The sequence below is a fragment of the Eptatretus burgeri genome, chromosome 6 (assembly GCF_056783735.1).
Source record: "Eptatretus burgeri isolate ZD-2024b chromosome 6, Ebu_testis_v1, whole genome shotgun sequence".
NCBI lineage: Eukaryota > Metazoa > Chordata > Myxini > Myxiniformes > Myxinidae > Eptatretus > Eptatretus burgeri.
In genome coordinates this window covers 32,379,563-32,395,279 of record NC_140966.1, presented here as the reverse complement: position 1 = coordinate 32,395,279, position 15,717 = coordinate 32,379,563, and the positions used below count along the sequence as shown (strand labels likewise).

The window sequence follows — 15,717 nt, the reverse complement described above, 5'->3', positions numbered from 1 at the left end:
ACTGCAGGTTTGTATTCCGATTCATATTCCGATTTGTAGCCTACATTGTTCAAAATACAACAGTCAATTGAAATGAAGTAGTTCCTTGATCATAGACGGACATCTGTCAGACAGGAGAGTGAACCAATTGCTTAACCCAGCTGTGCGCTCTGCATGTTGGGTAACCAGTTGTCTAAGACGCATAACCAAAGCTCTTTTCAATAAATAGACTCTCTGCCATCTCCAGGTCACTATATATGAGAAGGCTGTCTAAGGGAGCTGTGCTATTTATGAATCTTATGATCATATGATCTTTTTGTCAAACTGTCAAAAACAAAATTCAGTTTTGCAGATAATCTCTGTTAATTAATTATTTAGCAAACAAAATCACGAGTTAACGAGTTATATAAATGCTTGAACTTGCCAAATGTATATAGGTCATCTTTAATTGTTACTAGATGACCCGTGAACCCGTTGGGTTCCCGTTGTGACAGCGGTTGATGAAAAATATCATTTCAAGAAGAAAAAAAAAGATAGCTCCAGTGAACTATACCACTGAGGTTGTTTGCATTGATCAAATAATCCCGAAGAGTACTTGACTGAATCGGGAATTGATTTTTTTATATTTTTTTCATTGCTCGATTTGAACGAAACTTGATACTGCATACCACAGGTGAATGGTGAGTAAGGTGGGCTGAAAATTGTTGCACTATCGTGTACCATTTTAGCTGTATTTCGGGAACATACATACATACATACATACATACATACATATATACAAGATGAGAGTTTCAGTAATATATAGATGAAATCTTCATTATAACATCCCAACACCCTGTTGATCTTCTGATGACCTACTCATTGGCTTGCAGTTGAATGATTTTCCATATGATTTGAGTTCTTTAAAATCAAACTAATCAGCCTAAACTCATGAATTGGTCGTTTCTTCCTTCTTATTTTCTTGTTTTTTTCAAGCTCCTCTGACTTTCATACTTCCACATTCCATGTGTTCCTCCATCTTTTCAACATATTTTAGCTGTTCAGCTTTTCAATTCTTTCCATCATGTTCAACATTCCAATTTTCACATTGCTTGGCATTTCCTTGGTTTCTCATCTTAAGTTTTGTGGCTTCTCATCTTCACTCTGAAGATCCTCTGGCTTCCAAAAATGTCCAGTTTCCCAGGACCTTTGGCTCTCCAGGTCCTTCAACCCCTGACCCTTATTTCCTCTAATTTTTCCTGCTCTCCTAGATCTTTTAACTTTTCCAGCTCCTATTTCTTTAGTCTCATGACTTCCCATCCTCTTGGTTTCACAACCTACCAGCCGCAGGCCCTCAGCACGTCACAACCCTCTTGCCACTTGGCTACCCTTTCTGGCTGCAGTAAAGATGTCATGTGAGTTTTGATGCTGAGCAGTGCTGGGACTGTGAGCAAGGAACCTCATGAGCGTATCGTTACTCTAAAGAGTTATACAAAGTGATGGGGGATATTTCGGATATATGAGGTTAAAAACCTATGAGCTGGTAACAGAATGAATAGCAAAATAGTGCAATAACACATTATGGAAACACAAATATACTTACACTTAACACAAAATCTTCTTCTGTTATATTATATTATAATAATCTGTGGCTTATGATGATGGCATGGCTTTATTTGGCATTCTCATTTGCAACACAGCTCTTATTGCTATTATCCCACTTTCATGGTCCCATGTGCAGTCGTGATTTATCCATCATCTATTCATGTCAATGCCATTAATATAAAAGCACATCGATGTCAACTAATGTCTTTGTCCTGCATTTGATTTCTGTATTAACTCTTCTATGGACTTTAAATCGATGTTTCAAAAACCACTTCATGCACTAATTACAACTGCACTTCTCGCGTTGTTTTTCCTCAACCTCACGTGCAATTTTCTGGCTTTCGATTACTCTGAGAATTTTGGCCCGCTTTCAACCTGCTTTGTATAACTCTGGCTTCCTTGTTTTTCGGTGATCTTTTAAAATCCAAATTTTAATATTCTTCTCCAAAAATGTTGAACATTTTCAAGCCTTCATTGTAACAGCTCTTTGTTCAGGAAAACCTTAAGGTGCAGATATATTTGGTTCACCCAGTCCTTGTCAAGGAGTAATTGTATTTCGATCAGGCCGATAATTGATCACCTCATGGATTGCACAGCACACCAGGCAGTGCCTGTCATAATAAACCGGGCCGTTCGACAGTTTGACGTACTAGTGCGTAATGTGGACCAAGCAATGGGCCACAGCAGCCAGGGGGTAAGTTTGCTTAACATCAGCCGTCACCTCTCGCCGGCCACGAGTTATGGCCATTGCTTCACTACGGTTTCCCATGTTAATCTCTGCCCTTAACCCCCCTCCTCCCCCCCCCCCCCACCAAACCCTGTGATCCTTCTCCCATCAACTTCTCTTTCTATTGAGGTTCTTTATGGCCCATATCCATTTGTGGAATATTTTGTCTCCAGCGTGAGTACACACGGCTGCTCTTTCAATAATTATCTGTTCTTCCTTTTGGGAAAAGAAGATGTTAATGTCATTGTTGAAGTGTTTGCCTGAAACCAGCCTTGGTAAATGGTTGCATCGGATAGCTAGCATATTTGTACCCCAAAGCAGTGCTTGGTCCAATATTTTAACTCCACATCGATGACCTCTCAGAATATTTAGAAAATTTTAATTTCACAAGCATTCGTGATTTCACCTTCCTTCAACCAAATGGATCCTCATCCTGACAATAGATTGGCAGCAACTTCTTCCACTAACAATGACCTGGAAGACATCAGAAGTGGGGACTGACACCTGGTGCATGATCTTATATTCAGGTAAGTGTCACATCCTAATATTGCACCTCAGGAAGGGCATTCATGACAACTCATCTGTTCACTCATATGATCAACCTTTCCAAGAAATTCATTCCCTTGAAAACCAAAGCCTTACTTTTATTTATTTGTAATTTTTTTTTTTAAATAAAAGATTGACACTCATGGAAGAGCTAAGCTTCAGCTACAACCTCTTTTGAACAAACCACATTTCCAAACTGGCTCGAAAGCCATCCACAGACTGGACATTCTTCATTAAGCAAAGTCCTTCCTCATTCCCCCTGACCTCCTTACAGCTTACTTGGCATTTGCACGAAGAACAATGGAGTGAGTATTGCTTTTCCTTATGAACCAGAACCTCCACGTCCCATTTCAACCTTCCGGATGCTGTTTAATCCAAAGCAAGGAAAATCGAAGGTATCACCCATCATGAGGCTGAGACACAGGGCCTATTACTGTCTTACCTTACACAGGTCTGTGGTCTTGGTTTTCGATCACCTCTCATCTTGTCCTGAACTTCCTTCTCTTTTAGACCTCCATTCATGTCCAATTTTTTTTTTAATGGTGAACAAGTTCATTCAACAGCCCCCTCCTTGTGAGCCTTCCAAAGTCCAGGCTCTCTTTTCACCCACACCCCTTTGTCCCAACTTCCTACTGCCTCTCTATACCTGCTTTGTCGCACTATTTCCTCCAGTACTTTGAGGTTGCAGCTCACCACCATCTCAGGTTTTCTCCCACTTTTGCTCACGATCTTTTTCTTATACTAATCCTCCTGCCTTTGCCCACCTCTTTCTTTCAGATCATATTTGATTGTTTGCATAATTTTTGTTTGTTATCCACTGTCCTCTGGTATTATTTGTAACCCGTTCATCCTCTTTCGTTTTGCTCTTCCAAAAGCCTCGAATGTCGACACAAATGAAAGGGCTATTGTGCATCGTCACGATGGATGATGGTCGTACTTCCATGTGGTTCGGTTTTAACGTTCGGCATTCTTTACCCCTGAAATGCTCTTCTGGTATATTAACTTGTATAACTGTAGAAGAGAATTAGGGCTAATAAAACCCCTTGGGGAATATGGACCCCAACGAGTTGATGACGAGAGCAAAAATAAAAAAATAAAATAATACTTTGTAACATATATTTTATTTTGAATACATTTAATCACAGGTATGTTTGGCTGACTAGGCTGGGTTTGATTCTTGGCCTGACTATAAACTGTCCTCCTGGTGCCTCATAGACAGGGCATTGCATAAATGAGTGCACCATTCTTTCCAAGGCATGTTCAAAACCATCTGTTCCGAATGCTAACCTTCGCTTGTGACGTTATATATCATTTTGTATCTTTCAATAAGAATAGGCAAATGTATGCCAGAGCCCTAACAAAATCCTAAATTCTTGCTATAATCTGCAGAGGCATGACATCAGCAACATATTTTCTAATTCTGATGTACCATACTCTGTTACAAAGTGTCGGTGCTGCCAAAGCAGGTCTTCGCAAGGATTACATTGGGTGATTTGCCGTTGCCTTCCCAGCAGTTGTTAGGGGAGGAGTTTTAGAAGTTGACCACGGTGCTGACGATAATTTACCTACTCTTCATGAAGGACACCGTGGGATCTTTAATAGCCACCAACTAACGCCTGCAGACGGAACACCCAGTTTAACATCCATCGTGGCACACACACACATTGATGAATCGCCCTGCATGTGAACAATTGGCATGACAGCTTATAACTGGGTCGGGATTCAAATCCAGGCTAGATAGCTCAGAGGTGAGTGTGCGTACCTCGAGGCCATCCTGTCAGCCTGCAGCACATTTACACCTCAGTACTTGCACCTCGGTAATCATCCAACCATCAGAGTGATTTTGTAATTGAAGCATGATCAAATATACATTGACCGGATATATGGGGTCGACCGTGTAGTTTAAACAACATTTAAAGAAATCAGATGAACAATATCTGTCGCATGTTTTCCTTGGATGTAGTAATAAATTAGGTCTATGGTTGATACATTGATTAATACGTTATGCTCTTAAAATCACAAAAGAAACAACAATAAGAAACATTTCCAAGTTGAGAAACTTATGAATCTGAGCAGGCCACCAGTTTCTTCGAAATGTTTGGTGATCAGAGAAAAGTACGAAAGAGTGATAAGGAGTAATCGAAGGCAGATTAAGGATAATATGAGGAATGAATCATTTGTTGTTGCTGCAGTTTGACTAAGTTAGGGGATTGGCACGGCCCAGATTGAGGTGTCATGTTTCTGCGCTTATAATGAAGTGACTGTCATCTTAATGAGTCATTTGTCAAAATAATCGGCCGGACGCAGAGGCCTAACCTCTACACTCGTCCTTCCCTTCTTTCTTTCTGCAACCCCATTAAATATTACATCTTCTGATTGTGGTTTTCAGCAGCACTGGCCATAAGACGAGCCTACAATTTTCTAGTTTATGAAGCTTACCTTAAAAGTTGTTGGGATATCGAAGTTTGCTTTTCCCTGAGCTGTCTATTTCTGGGTTTGACTTCTGAATGAGAACTAGCTCACCGCTGGCAGGTTGGAGACCTTGCAATTCTGTACTACCTCTCTTCTGGTCTTGCTCTACCCTCTATGTCCTCCGCTTATCCCTCGTCCCTTCAGGTCATACTCGTTCCTGCAGAAACCCATACTGAGTTACCCTCCCCAAGTCCAAACTTGATTCTCACCTACATTCCTTCATCCCACTATTCTCTTGTCTGTGGACTCAACTCCCTGTGTCTTTTGTTATGCTCTTCCCTCCAGTCTTACGACACTGCTGCTTATCGCCCCCCCCCATTGTGTCTGCCATTCAGACTCATGAGCTTAACGCTTGCTGGCCCCCGACATTTTTACATCATGCCACTCACCTTCACCTACAATTGTGTGTCTGTGCATTTTTGTCAATGTGTTTCTCTTTGCACCCCTTTGTCAGTCTATTAACCTGCCACCCTCTGTACCTTCCCTCAGTGGACACATCTTGTTTGTTTCATCAGCCTCAATGGCCCAATGCGGTTCGATGTGATGAGAGTTGCGATTAAACTTAAGAAATTTCCACCTTCCTCTGACCTTTACGAATATCCTTTTTCATCATGTGCACTTGGATCTCACGGTCTCTTATATACTATCATCCATTGTTCTTTTCTGTACACCGAAGCACACTCTCACCTGAGTGAGAGGCCTCCGTGGCTGGTATGCTCTCATTGAGCTTGCTCTTTACCCGCCCTTTCAGCTGCCCCTTGCAATGGAGCGAAGCATAGGTGGTTTGCTTTTCATGGGAGAGAAAATGGGTGCTTTCTCCCCGTCTCTTTTGCCATCTTCCTTGCTCTCTTTATTATGTTTCACTTTAGACAAAAAGCACAAAGACTCTTTTAGTTTGTGCCCTGCAGGTTATTTCATTTCCTCCATTGCTTCATTTTAAAATTCTCTTTACTCTGTGCAAAGTTGACTGTTGCTTGTTTTATATATTTTTTATTTTTGCATTAGTAAAATGTCTTTTGATGAGAACTTAAGTCCAAATCAGTATATGTCCAAGAATGTTTTGATATGGATATCATTTACAAACTCGCATAATCATGGGTTGGCCGGTTTGGCATCCCCCTCTGAGAACATGTAGAGCTCATGATGCCAGGTTTGAATCCCATGATAATTCATCCATTTTCTCCTAATATCCCTATCCAGCATGTAATTTATATGTGCAAGCTCCTCCATGAGCCTTAGTCATTGCAGAAAAAAGACTAAAATGGCACTCGGTAGAGCGCATGCCTCCGCCAGGCTGAACACTTTACGTTTTGTATCCCACTGATCGGCCATCGGACCTGAACCAAAATCTAATCAGCTTGTTCTTCTCACCTAACTAACTCACCCATCCATGTTTTGTCATAACTCATCCACAACTTTTTGAAATATCATGCTATGTATCGTTTTTGGCCCGATCTCTCAATGGTGAAGAATCACTTTAAAATTCTAGTCGTCAGATCCGGATACAGATCGTCACCAAAATGTAATCATCTCATTCTTGTCACACACCAAACCTGTCCACAAAATTTCATCTGGATCTGTCCACAACTTTTCAAGATATCCTGTACACAGACAAACAGACAAACAGGGATGTCTCTCCATCAAGTGCAGCCTGTGGCTGCTGGTTGCATCATTGGCTGGGATGTGGCTATGCCGATGATGCAGTGTCCCCCTTACCAGTACACTGGTGCTCATTTTGCCGACCTCGGAAGAATGACAGGCTGAGTCAACCTCCTGGTGTATTTTAATTCAGCGGCCAACGGGGCTTGAACTCAGGACCCTCGGATCCCAAGCCGCCACCCTAACCACTAAGCCAACACCAGGCTTATGGACAGGGATGAAAACGTAAGCTCTGTCCACAATCGGTGGCAGAGGTAAAAATGCAGAGCACACTGTCCCATTTGAGTGGTAGTTTGTGGGCTTGCTGGGTTGAAACCTCCACTTGGTTAAGATCTACATTCACAATGACAATTCACTTTACTTGAGGCTTCCCCATCGAATTGATCTTTTCAAACGAGTGGGTAATCCGCTCAGTCAGTGAGAACCAGAGACATAATACATATGCAAAATTGTGGAATTAACGACCCCACCCATCACCCCCCACAAACTTACCTCTCCTCCAAATTCCCCCTTCTCTTTTGTCCCCTCTCTTTCCACATTCTCCTCCATTCTCTTTCCATTGCTCTTTATAACATGTTGATGATGCTCAATTTCTTGAGTGATTGGGAAATTGATCAGTTTTCGCTGTATTTATTTATTTACTACTCATATAAAAATCCGTAAAAAATGACACGTTGGAGTTATGTTATTCAAAATACTCGAGACTGGAAGATAGGATGTTTCATAGCAAGAAGTGTTATTTTGAAATACTACATGTACAAATGTTACCCTCTTTTCTTTATCTTTTGGGACGTTTTATTTTGATGGTACAGCCTCACGAGCATGCCAAAGTTTGAAGCCTCGGCCTAGTGTCAGGTGTGCGTTTATCTTCTTTATTTATTAGACATCCTACGGATGTAAATGGACACTTGTTTTACTCTGCGTGCATTGCACATGATGTGAAGCGAATTTCACCTCTCTGTGCTTTTTTAATTAATTTATTTTTAACGATTCTGTACACCGCCCTTGAGTCCCAGTTGCAAGTCGCCATCTACATTTGCAATCGAAGAGACATATTATTAGTCTTTTATGAAAAATGTTTTTTCGAGAATTTTTATCCTGCAAAATAGACTGCAGTGAACACACAGTTTTGTTCAAAGATTGGACTTTAAAACCCTTCTCAAATCATCCTTGTGATGGGGGACAGACAAACGCACAAATACACACTGCGTTTTGTATCGGTAGATTGTTCTTTACATTTTTTTTTTCAATCTTGCCGACATTCTAGTAGTTTCTCTATTTAAAGCTCTTTTTTCCATCAGCATTTATCTCCACTTTTTGTCTTGTAATAGGACCTGAGCCTTGTCAGTGGACAAAGTTTGCTTGGTTGGTGGTGCTCATGGTCAGGCCACATAGTCTGATCATGATCTCTTCACTCGGACTCTCCTTGTCAGTAAAAGTGTTTGTGTTTCACCAACCTTCATGATAACATGCTTCCGAGCTTCAAGCTGGCTTTTCCGAGTCGGTTTGAGTTTTACGAGCATTGGACGAATCGTTTTGTGGTACTGATGAGTGGTTATTTAAGACTTGAGAAATCTCCTCTTTAGGTACCATGTTCAGGGCGTGCCGACATAAAAAAAAAAAAAAAACATCGCATGCAACTGTTTTATTCGACAATGGCCTTGAATGGCTGCATGTTGGCCTCATTGCCAAACAAATACTTGAGTGGTGAAAGTAATGAGTTCTGAAACGATCACTTAAAGATGTTGTTGATGTAAACTTAAAAAAAAAAAAAAAAAAACATTGTGAATGAAAAGATTCCAGGTATGATGACTTATAATATTCTGATGGAGATACATACTTTTAACACTCAAACAAATGTGGTTCCATCTCGGTAAGTTGCATCCTCATTACTATCATAGTTGCAGGCAGTTATAATAACCATTGTCCCATTACAGAGAAGCAAAAGTGTATTTCAGACTGAAAGGTTGCAAGATCCACAAAAGCCTTTTTCACAGATCACTTTGAAAACCACAGAACACCACAATGGTTCCAAATTACTGTTGAACTCTTCACCTTTGGCCACCAAATGATTAAGCAATCTGATTCATTCAAGCAGCAGGTCTGAGAATAAATTGCTTACTGTTAAGATTTTAGGTTTTTAAGTTGCTTTTCTGCTCACCATTTTCAATACTTCATTTTCCAATAGAGATCAAGGCTCGTGAAAGAGCTGAATGACAGAGGGCAATCGTTTCACGAACTAACAGAGGGAACAGAAGAGGAAAACAAGGTAAAAACACAAACAACATCAATAAGAGTCGAGGAGCTACGGTTCAACAAAGGGGATTAGGTCAGTACAGAGGGTTTAAAAGTCCATGGGAGGTATGGAGGTCAAAATTAAGTCGTGATAGATCGCTATCTTGAAGGACCAAAGAGAATACCGAGCTGGCAGGATAGCCCAAAGGTATGCCCACTCGACTTTGAGCTTGGGTTCAAATCCCGACCAAGCTATAAACTGTCATCCCGGCGTTTCATAGGCAGGGCGAGGCATCAATGGGTGTGCCGTCCCTCGGATGGACGTGAAACGGGCGTCCCATCTGCCGGCATTACTTCGTTGATGTTAAAGATCCCTTGGTGTCTTTTGTGAAGAGTGGGCGAGCTATTACCGGCACCCTGAACAAATTCCAAACTCCTACTCGAACCTGCAGGGGGGAACTGCTTCAGCAGCTCAGCCACATCCCCAGAAAATGATACCACCCACAGCCATGGGCTGCTTAGGAAAGAAAAGAGAATATCAGAAAATAAGCAATTTAACAATGGAAAGAGGATGAGGATAAAGGAGTGGAGGTGAGCATTGTGGGTACACTTAATTTGGAAGGGAAAGAAGGAAAGGGTTGCTAGATATTCTTGAACAATCTGGTACTGGTTTCCCCTCCTCTTCTTTTACTGAAAACATTTATTTATTTCCCTCCTTCTCAACATGAATTAATTATTCTTCTTTTACGAACTTTATTTCTTCTCATCTTACTATATTCATCAAGACCTTCCCTATTCATTTAATCCGATTTAATGTGCAATTTCTGTTTACCTGATACTTCCCGATTTTATTTTACCTTTTTATCTCCTTTTCTTCAATGTGTCAGATTAATGAAGGAGGTGTCACATATACCACTATATGTAGATTATGAATGAGTAGCTTTCGAGATATATTGTTACGAATCTGGAAGCCATTTGCACACAGACAGACAGCAGCCCCCACAGCTTAGTTATTTCTCTAAGTATTTGTTCATAGTTGGAATCCTCCCCTATGTCTAATGGGAATTTCGTGCGTGCGCTGTGAGTTATTTTATAGTCAGGTTTTATACAACTACTACAACAACAACAACGGCACCGTCCCTCACTCAACCCGGTCGCCATTGCTCACGTGTTTTTGGCTGAAGGCGTGGGCGGAGCCTCCATCGCCTCAGATCGAGGCTCCGCCCTGAGGAAGGGCATGGAACGTTTCCTCCAGCCAATGAGCGAAGGGCGAGCATCGCACGCGCGCCCCAGCCAATGGGAGGCCAGTGTGCCGAAAGCTACTATGGAGCCTCTTCGGGGGGTGGGCATCCGAAACACCTCGACACACCCCCCGAGACGCCTCGTCCAATCAGGAGGATGACCACCTTGGGGGCGGCCCCACCCAGCCAGATGAGATGTTCGCCCCTCATCCAATCCGAAGGCGTGTCCCTCAGAGCGGTTCCCTCGACCCGCGGGGGAGGGGAAGGATAAGAGAAGGTGGCGAGCCGTCGTAAGCCAAGAAGAAAGAAAGAGAAGAAGCCTCGCCTTGCCTGCTGGCGTTCTCGTCTACCCGCGGATGCTCGTCTCGTCTGGTCCGTTCCCGTGCTGGTTGGCATCCGTTGTGTCATTCCTAGTCCCTGGTGCTTGGTGCTGCGTTGTTGGACAAGCTCGACCAGACCGGACGAGGCGGACAGGTGCAAGAATAGGTCCCTGGCCTCAGTTCGCCTTTCCCTCCCGAGCTGAAGGGCCCAGTAATGGCCGTGGCCACCATTTCTTTGGGTGTGTGTGTGTGTGTGTGTGTGTGTGTGTGTGTGTGTGTGTGTGTGTGTGTGTGTGTGTGTGTGTGTGTGTGTGTGTGTGTGTGTGTGTGTGTGTGTGTGTGTGTGTGTGTGTGGCGCCAGTCTGTTAAGTCGAGCTGTTAAGTGCTTTTTGCTCACAGTACATTGCCTGCATTTCTTTTATTCGGATAACTCTGCTCTTTGTGTACTCCCCTCCCCGATTTATTGTTTATAAATAAACCCCCGTGTTAAATATTGCAGTTCGTTGTCCGTGTTTTCTTTCACTGCCCGAGCACGGTGCGTATTGAGAATTGGTGAGGCCGTCGGTGCCGTAAGTTGTCATTGGGACCGGCGCGGCTCTGGTAACTCTGCTCGGTTACGCCAGATCCGAGTCGGTACCGGCGACTCGGTTCGGACAGTAGGCTGAGGGTGTGATTTCCCCAGTAATTTGACGACTTGGGTACTTAGGAAAATTGAAATTTGGCTATTGACCCTACCCCACGCCATCAGAGAATTGGCGATCATGGTCCTTTAAGTGGCCTGTCGATTCCGGAGTTATCCGGGGTGACGACCTTTTAATTCCGGGTGTTCGGTGGGAGACGGCTCTACTGCTCCACCTAGTGGTCGTTTATCGCCACCGAGCCCCGGCCCACAACAATATGTGTACTGTTACAGATCTGGAAACAATATGCATTCAACATACAGATGTCCCAAAAGTCAGTTACGTCGTTAAGTATGTGTGTAGTTAGATCCCCTTCCTTTTGTCTTGTGGGAGAATCAAAGGCGTGCGTTGCGATTTCTTTTTGTTCGGTCATTACATCTAACAACCATCCCATCCCCAGTCACGATCCACCGGCTACCAGCTGCCTTCTCCTACCCTGACGTGCCGAGGCGGGATCTCGCGGTTCCAGTTTCTTGGCTTCCACAAACGTTGTAACTCTTTCACGACGACCTTTGCAACATTGATACTGTTGCTTGACAAGTATGAACCCACATGGAGGAGTGGGTGGAGTTTCCCGGCAGGGGCCGAAATCCCGCCCAGAAAGGGTGAACCCATAGGAGCCTGTCCAATCAGGGTGGGGAGTGACGTCTGTTCGAGCGAACCCTGCCCCGTTGAGGGAGGTCCATAAATTCCCGAGGACTCTCTGAGGCAGGGGTTGTTACGAAGGTTGTTCTGAGTTTTTTGACAGGGTTGCGGTGGTTGAGAGTCGAGTGAAGAAGAAGGGTCTTGGAGGAAGTTCTCCATGGGTTTCTGACAAGGTTTTGGACAGGGCTCTGAGGGTTGTTGTTGAGCGTGCAGTTCTTTTGAAGCAGAGGGTTGAGCAGAAGGTCGTGAAGGCGGCGAACGTGTCCCTGCTGGCCCTCTACAAGGATAGGAAAGAGCAACCCTGACCCCCCTCCGTGGACCCTGCTATTCACCACCTGAGCTCCGTAACAACCCCGCCACAAACCAGGAGTCCCACATGTGCGACTGGGGACCAAACCAACAACCTTTGTCAGGTGCCGCATCGCGGAGCACCCCCTTCTTCGTCGGAAGAAGGTACCCAGCTGGACTCTGACCCCCAACTCGTCTCTCTCCTTGGCTTGAAGGGTCCAATAAAGAACTCTGGGTTTATTTTCATTTGTGTGTGTGTGTCTGCTTGTGGGCCCATCTTTTAAGTAGAACTGAATAAGTGTTTTTGGAACATTGTAAATACTTCTTGCATATTCGCGTTAAGTCTTGCTTTGTGTCTTCATTTACTGTGAATAAATCATCACAGAAATGTTCCCAGTCCGTTTCCGTCCCTTCTTGAATTGGTCTAGCGTGGTTCGGATCTGAGTTTAGGCGGGGTTTTATCCCAGGTAATCGGACAATTGTAGCCGGGACATCCTGGGCAGGCCCGCTCGACTGTATCCGAGCCGGAAAGGTGGGTGGCAGAGTGGTAGTTGGTAGGTGTAATTTTACTGCTGCCGGTAGAGTGAATCCGGTTTGGCCAGGCGTTCCGAGGGCGTGGATCCCCGGTAGCCGAGACCGCGTGGTTACTTAGGTGCATTGGATCGAGACAAAATAACCCTACGCCACGCGGTCAAGATATTGGCGTTCCACGGTCGGTTAAACGACTCGCCGGTTCGCGGAGTTATCCGAGTGACGGCCTACAATTCCAGGGAGTCTGGTGGGATACGACGAACCTCCCCCACCTCGTGGTCGTTCTCGTCACCAACCCCCAGCCCGCAACAGTACTTTTACATCCACCAAGGAAATGAGTAGACAACTGGGACAAAATAACAAGTCGATGGGGTTTGAACCTAGAGTCACAGCATTTTGAGGCACTCATATTCAAACATCAAACTGACCAATCCAGTCTTATTTATTACCCTCCTCAGAGGAGAGGGTATTGCATTTGGGTTCGTTCGTTTGTTCATTCGTTTGTCCGTTTGTTTGTCTGTTTTGGTTGTCTGTTCTGTTTGTTTATCTGTTTGTCTCTGTGTGGTTGTTTGTCTGCACAGAACGTGAATGTGTGAATTAATGACATTAAACCCTTTGGAACCCTAAAACCCTTTCAGACGCTGAAGACCCTTGAGAACCTTTACAACTCTGAGACCCATTAATACCATGAAGACCTACAAAGACCCTTTAGACCCCTTGCACCCTTTAACCCTTAGACCTGTAAGACCCTTTAGATCCTCTTGGACCCTTTAGAAACTCTGAAGACCCCGAGACTCTTTTCTATCCTTCAGAGTTTCACACCTTTCAAATATTTGAATACCATGTAGACCCCTTTGACCCTGAGTCCCTTTTTCGACGTTTTAAGACCCTTTACTTCCCTTCAGACAATTCCGACCCTTTAAACCTTAAACTATACCATTTAGACCCCTTCGACCTTTTAAGACCTTTTCAGAATTTTCGATCTTTCAACCATTTGATCTTAACAACTTTTCAGACCTTTGACCTTTACACATTTAAAACTTTACTATTTAGACATTTCATTTGGAATCAACGACCTTTCATTTAGTGCATCCTTCCATTTATTAAGCACACTAATTGCACCACACAAAACAAGTCCTGGCAAGAGTCTGCGATCTCTGATTGCTCTTTCTTGTTACCCTCGCTGAAGGAGAGGGTATTGCATTTGGGGCCGTTTGTCTGTCTGACTGCCTACTTGTTTGTCCACATAGAACTTTTGTGTTTTTCAACACAACTGCTTCTCAGATTGAAACAAATTTTCACCAAAGGTGCGACTACTCATGTGAATGTTTCAATTATAACTAGAAGGGCACTAGATAGAGTGCATACCTTCGCTACGTAATGCATGATCCACAAGAACATCTGGCACAATGCATTTGAGATATCATGCTTCTTATCGTTTTTGGCCCAATCTCTCAATGGTGATGAATCACTTAAAAAATTCAAGTAGTTGGATCTGGATCCAGATATTCACAAAAATCTAATCATTGTGTCCTTGTCACACACCAAACCTGCCCACCAAATTTCTCTGGATCCGTCCACAACTTTTTGAGATATCCTGCACACAGGCAGACAGACAGACAGACAAACAAACAAGAAGATGTTGTGCAAAGCACGATACTTGCAAAATCCATAAAATAAATTTGACCTCAAAAATAATTGGTGGATGAATTCAATGACCAAATGTGCAACTCCTCTTCAAATTTCAAGCGAATTGGATGAAAATTGACAATGTTAGAAATTCGGCCTATGTTGACCTTTTGGCCAAAGTGGACCTCCACAATAATTGGTGGTTGAATTCAGTAACCTGATATGAAAATCCTCTTCAAATTTCAAGTCAATCGGATAATTGAGGATTTTAGAAATACCACCTTAGTTGTTGACCTTGGGACTATGTTGACCTTTCGGTTAATGATGACTTCAAACATAATTGGCTGATTTATTTCATTGACCTGAAATATAAATCCTCTTCAAATTTCAAGTGAATCCAATGAAAATCGAGGATTTTAGAAACAATTAAAAAATTTGGCCTGTGTTGGGTTGACCTTATGGCCTATGTTGACCTTTTGCCCAATGATAACCTCAATAGTAATATGCGGTTGAACTCAGTGACCTGATATGCAAATCCTGTTCAAATTTCAAGTCAATCGGATGAAATTTGAGGATTTTCGAAAATTTGGCTCAAATTGGCCTATTGGCCGATGTAGACCTAAGCGATCGACCAAATTTTTCGAAACTTCAATATGGGGCCGTCGCAGGGTCGGTGACTTTAATCTCTGAAAAGTTCAGAACGATTGGTTGAGCGGTTTGGGTTGGAGGTGAGTGGACAGACAAACAAACACACAAATGAAAAGACCATTTGCATATCATGTCAGTGAAGTCAACCACCTATTACTTTTGTGGTCATCGCAGGTGAAAAGGTCAACATAGGCCAAATTTCTAAAATCCTCAATTTTAATCCAAATAACTTGCAATTTCAAGAGCACTTGCCAATCAGGTCACTGAATTCAACCACCTATTAATTTTGAGGTAAACGTAGGCCAAAAGGTCAATATGGGCCAAATGTTCTAAAATCCTCAATTTTCATCCAATTGACTTGAAATTTGAAGAGCATTTTCATGTCAGATCGCTGAATTCAACTCACAATTATTTTAATGTCAAACGGTCAACACAGGCCTAATTTCTAAAATTGATAGATTGGGCCAAAATGTAGAATATTTTCGTGATAATTATGTCATCATAGGTCACGTGGTGTGGCAGCGGTGTTGTAG

General features: G+C 43.0%; 1 protein-coding gene across 3 annotated transcripts in view; it reads left to right on the top strand.

Moving 5' to 3' along the window:
* The window catches only part of ROR1 (ROR family WNT receptor 1), a 167,964-nt gene that overhangs the window by 13,875 nt on the left and 138,372 nt on the right, over nucleotides 1-15,717 (top strand). The gene's annotated exons all lie outside the window — the stretch shown is intronic.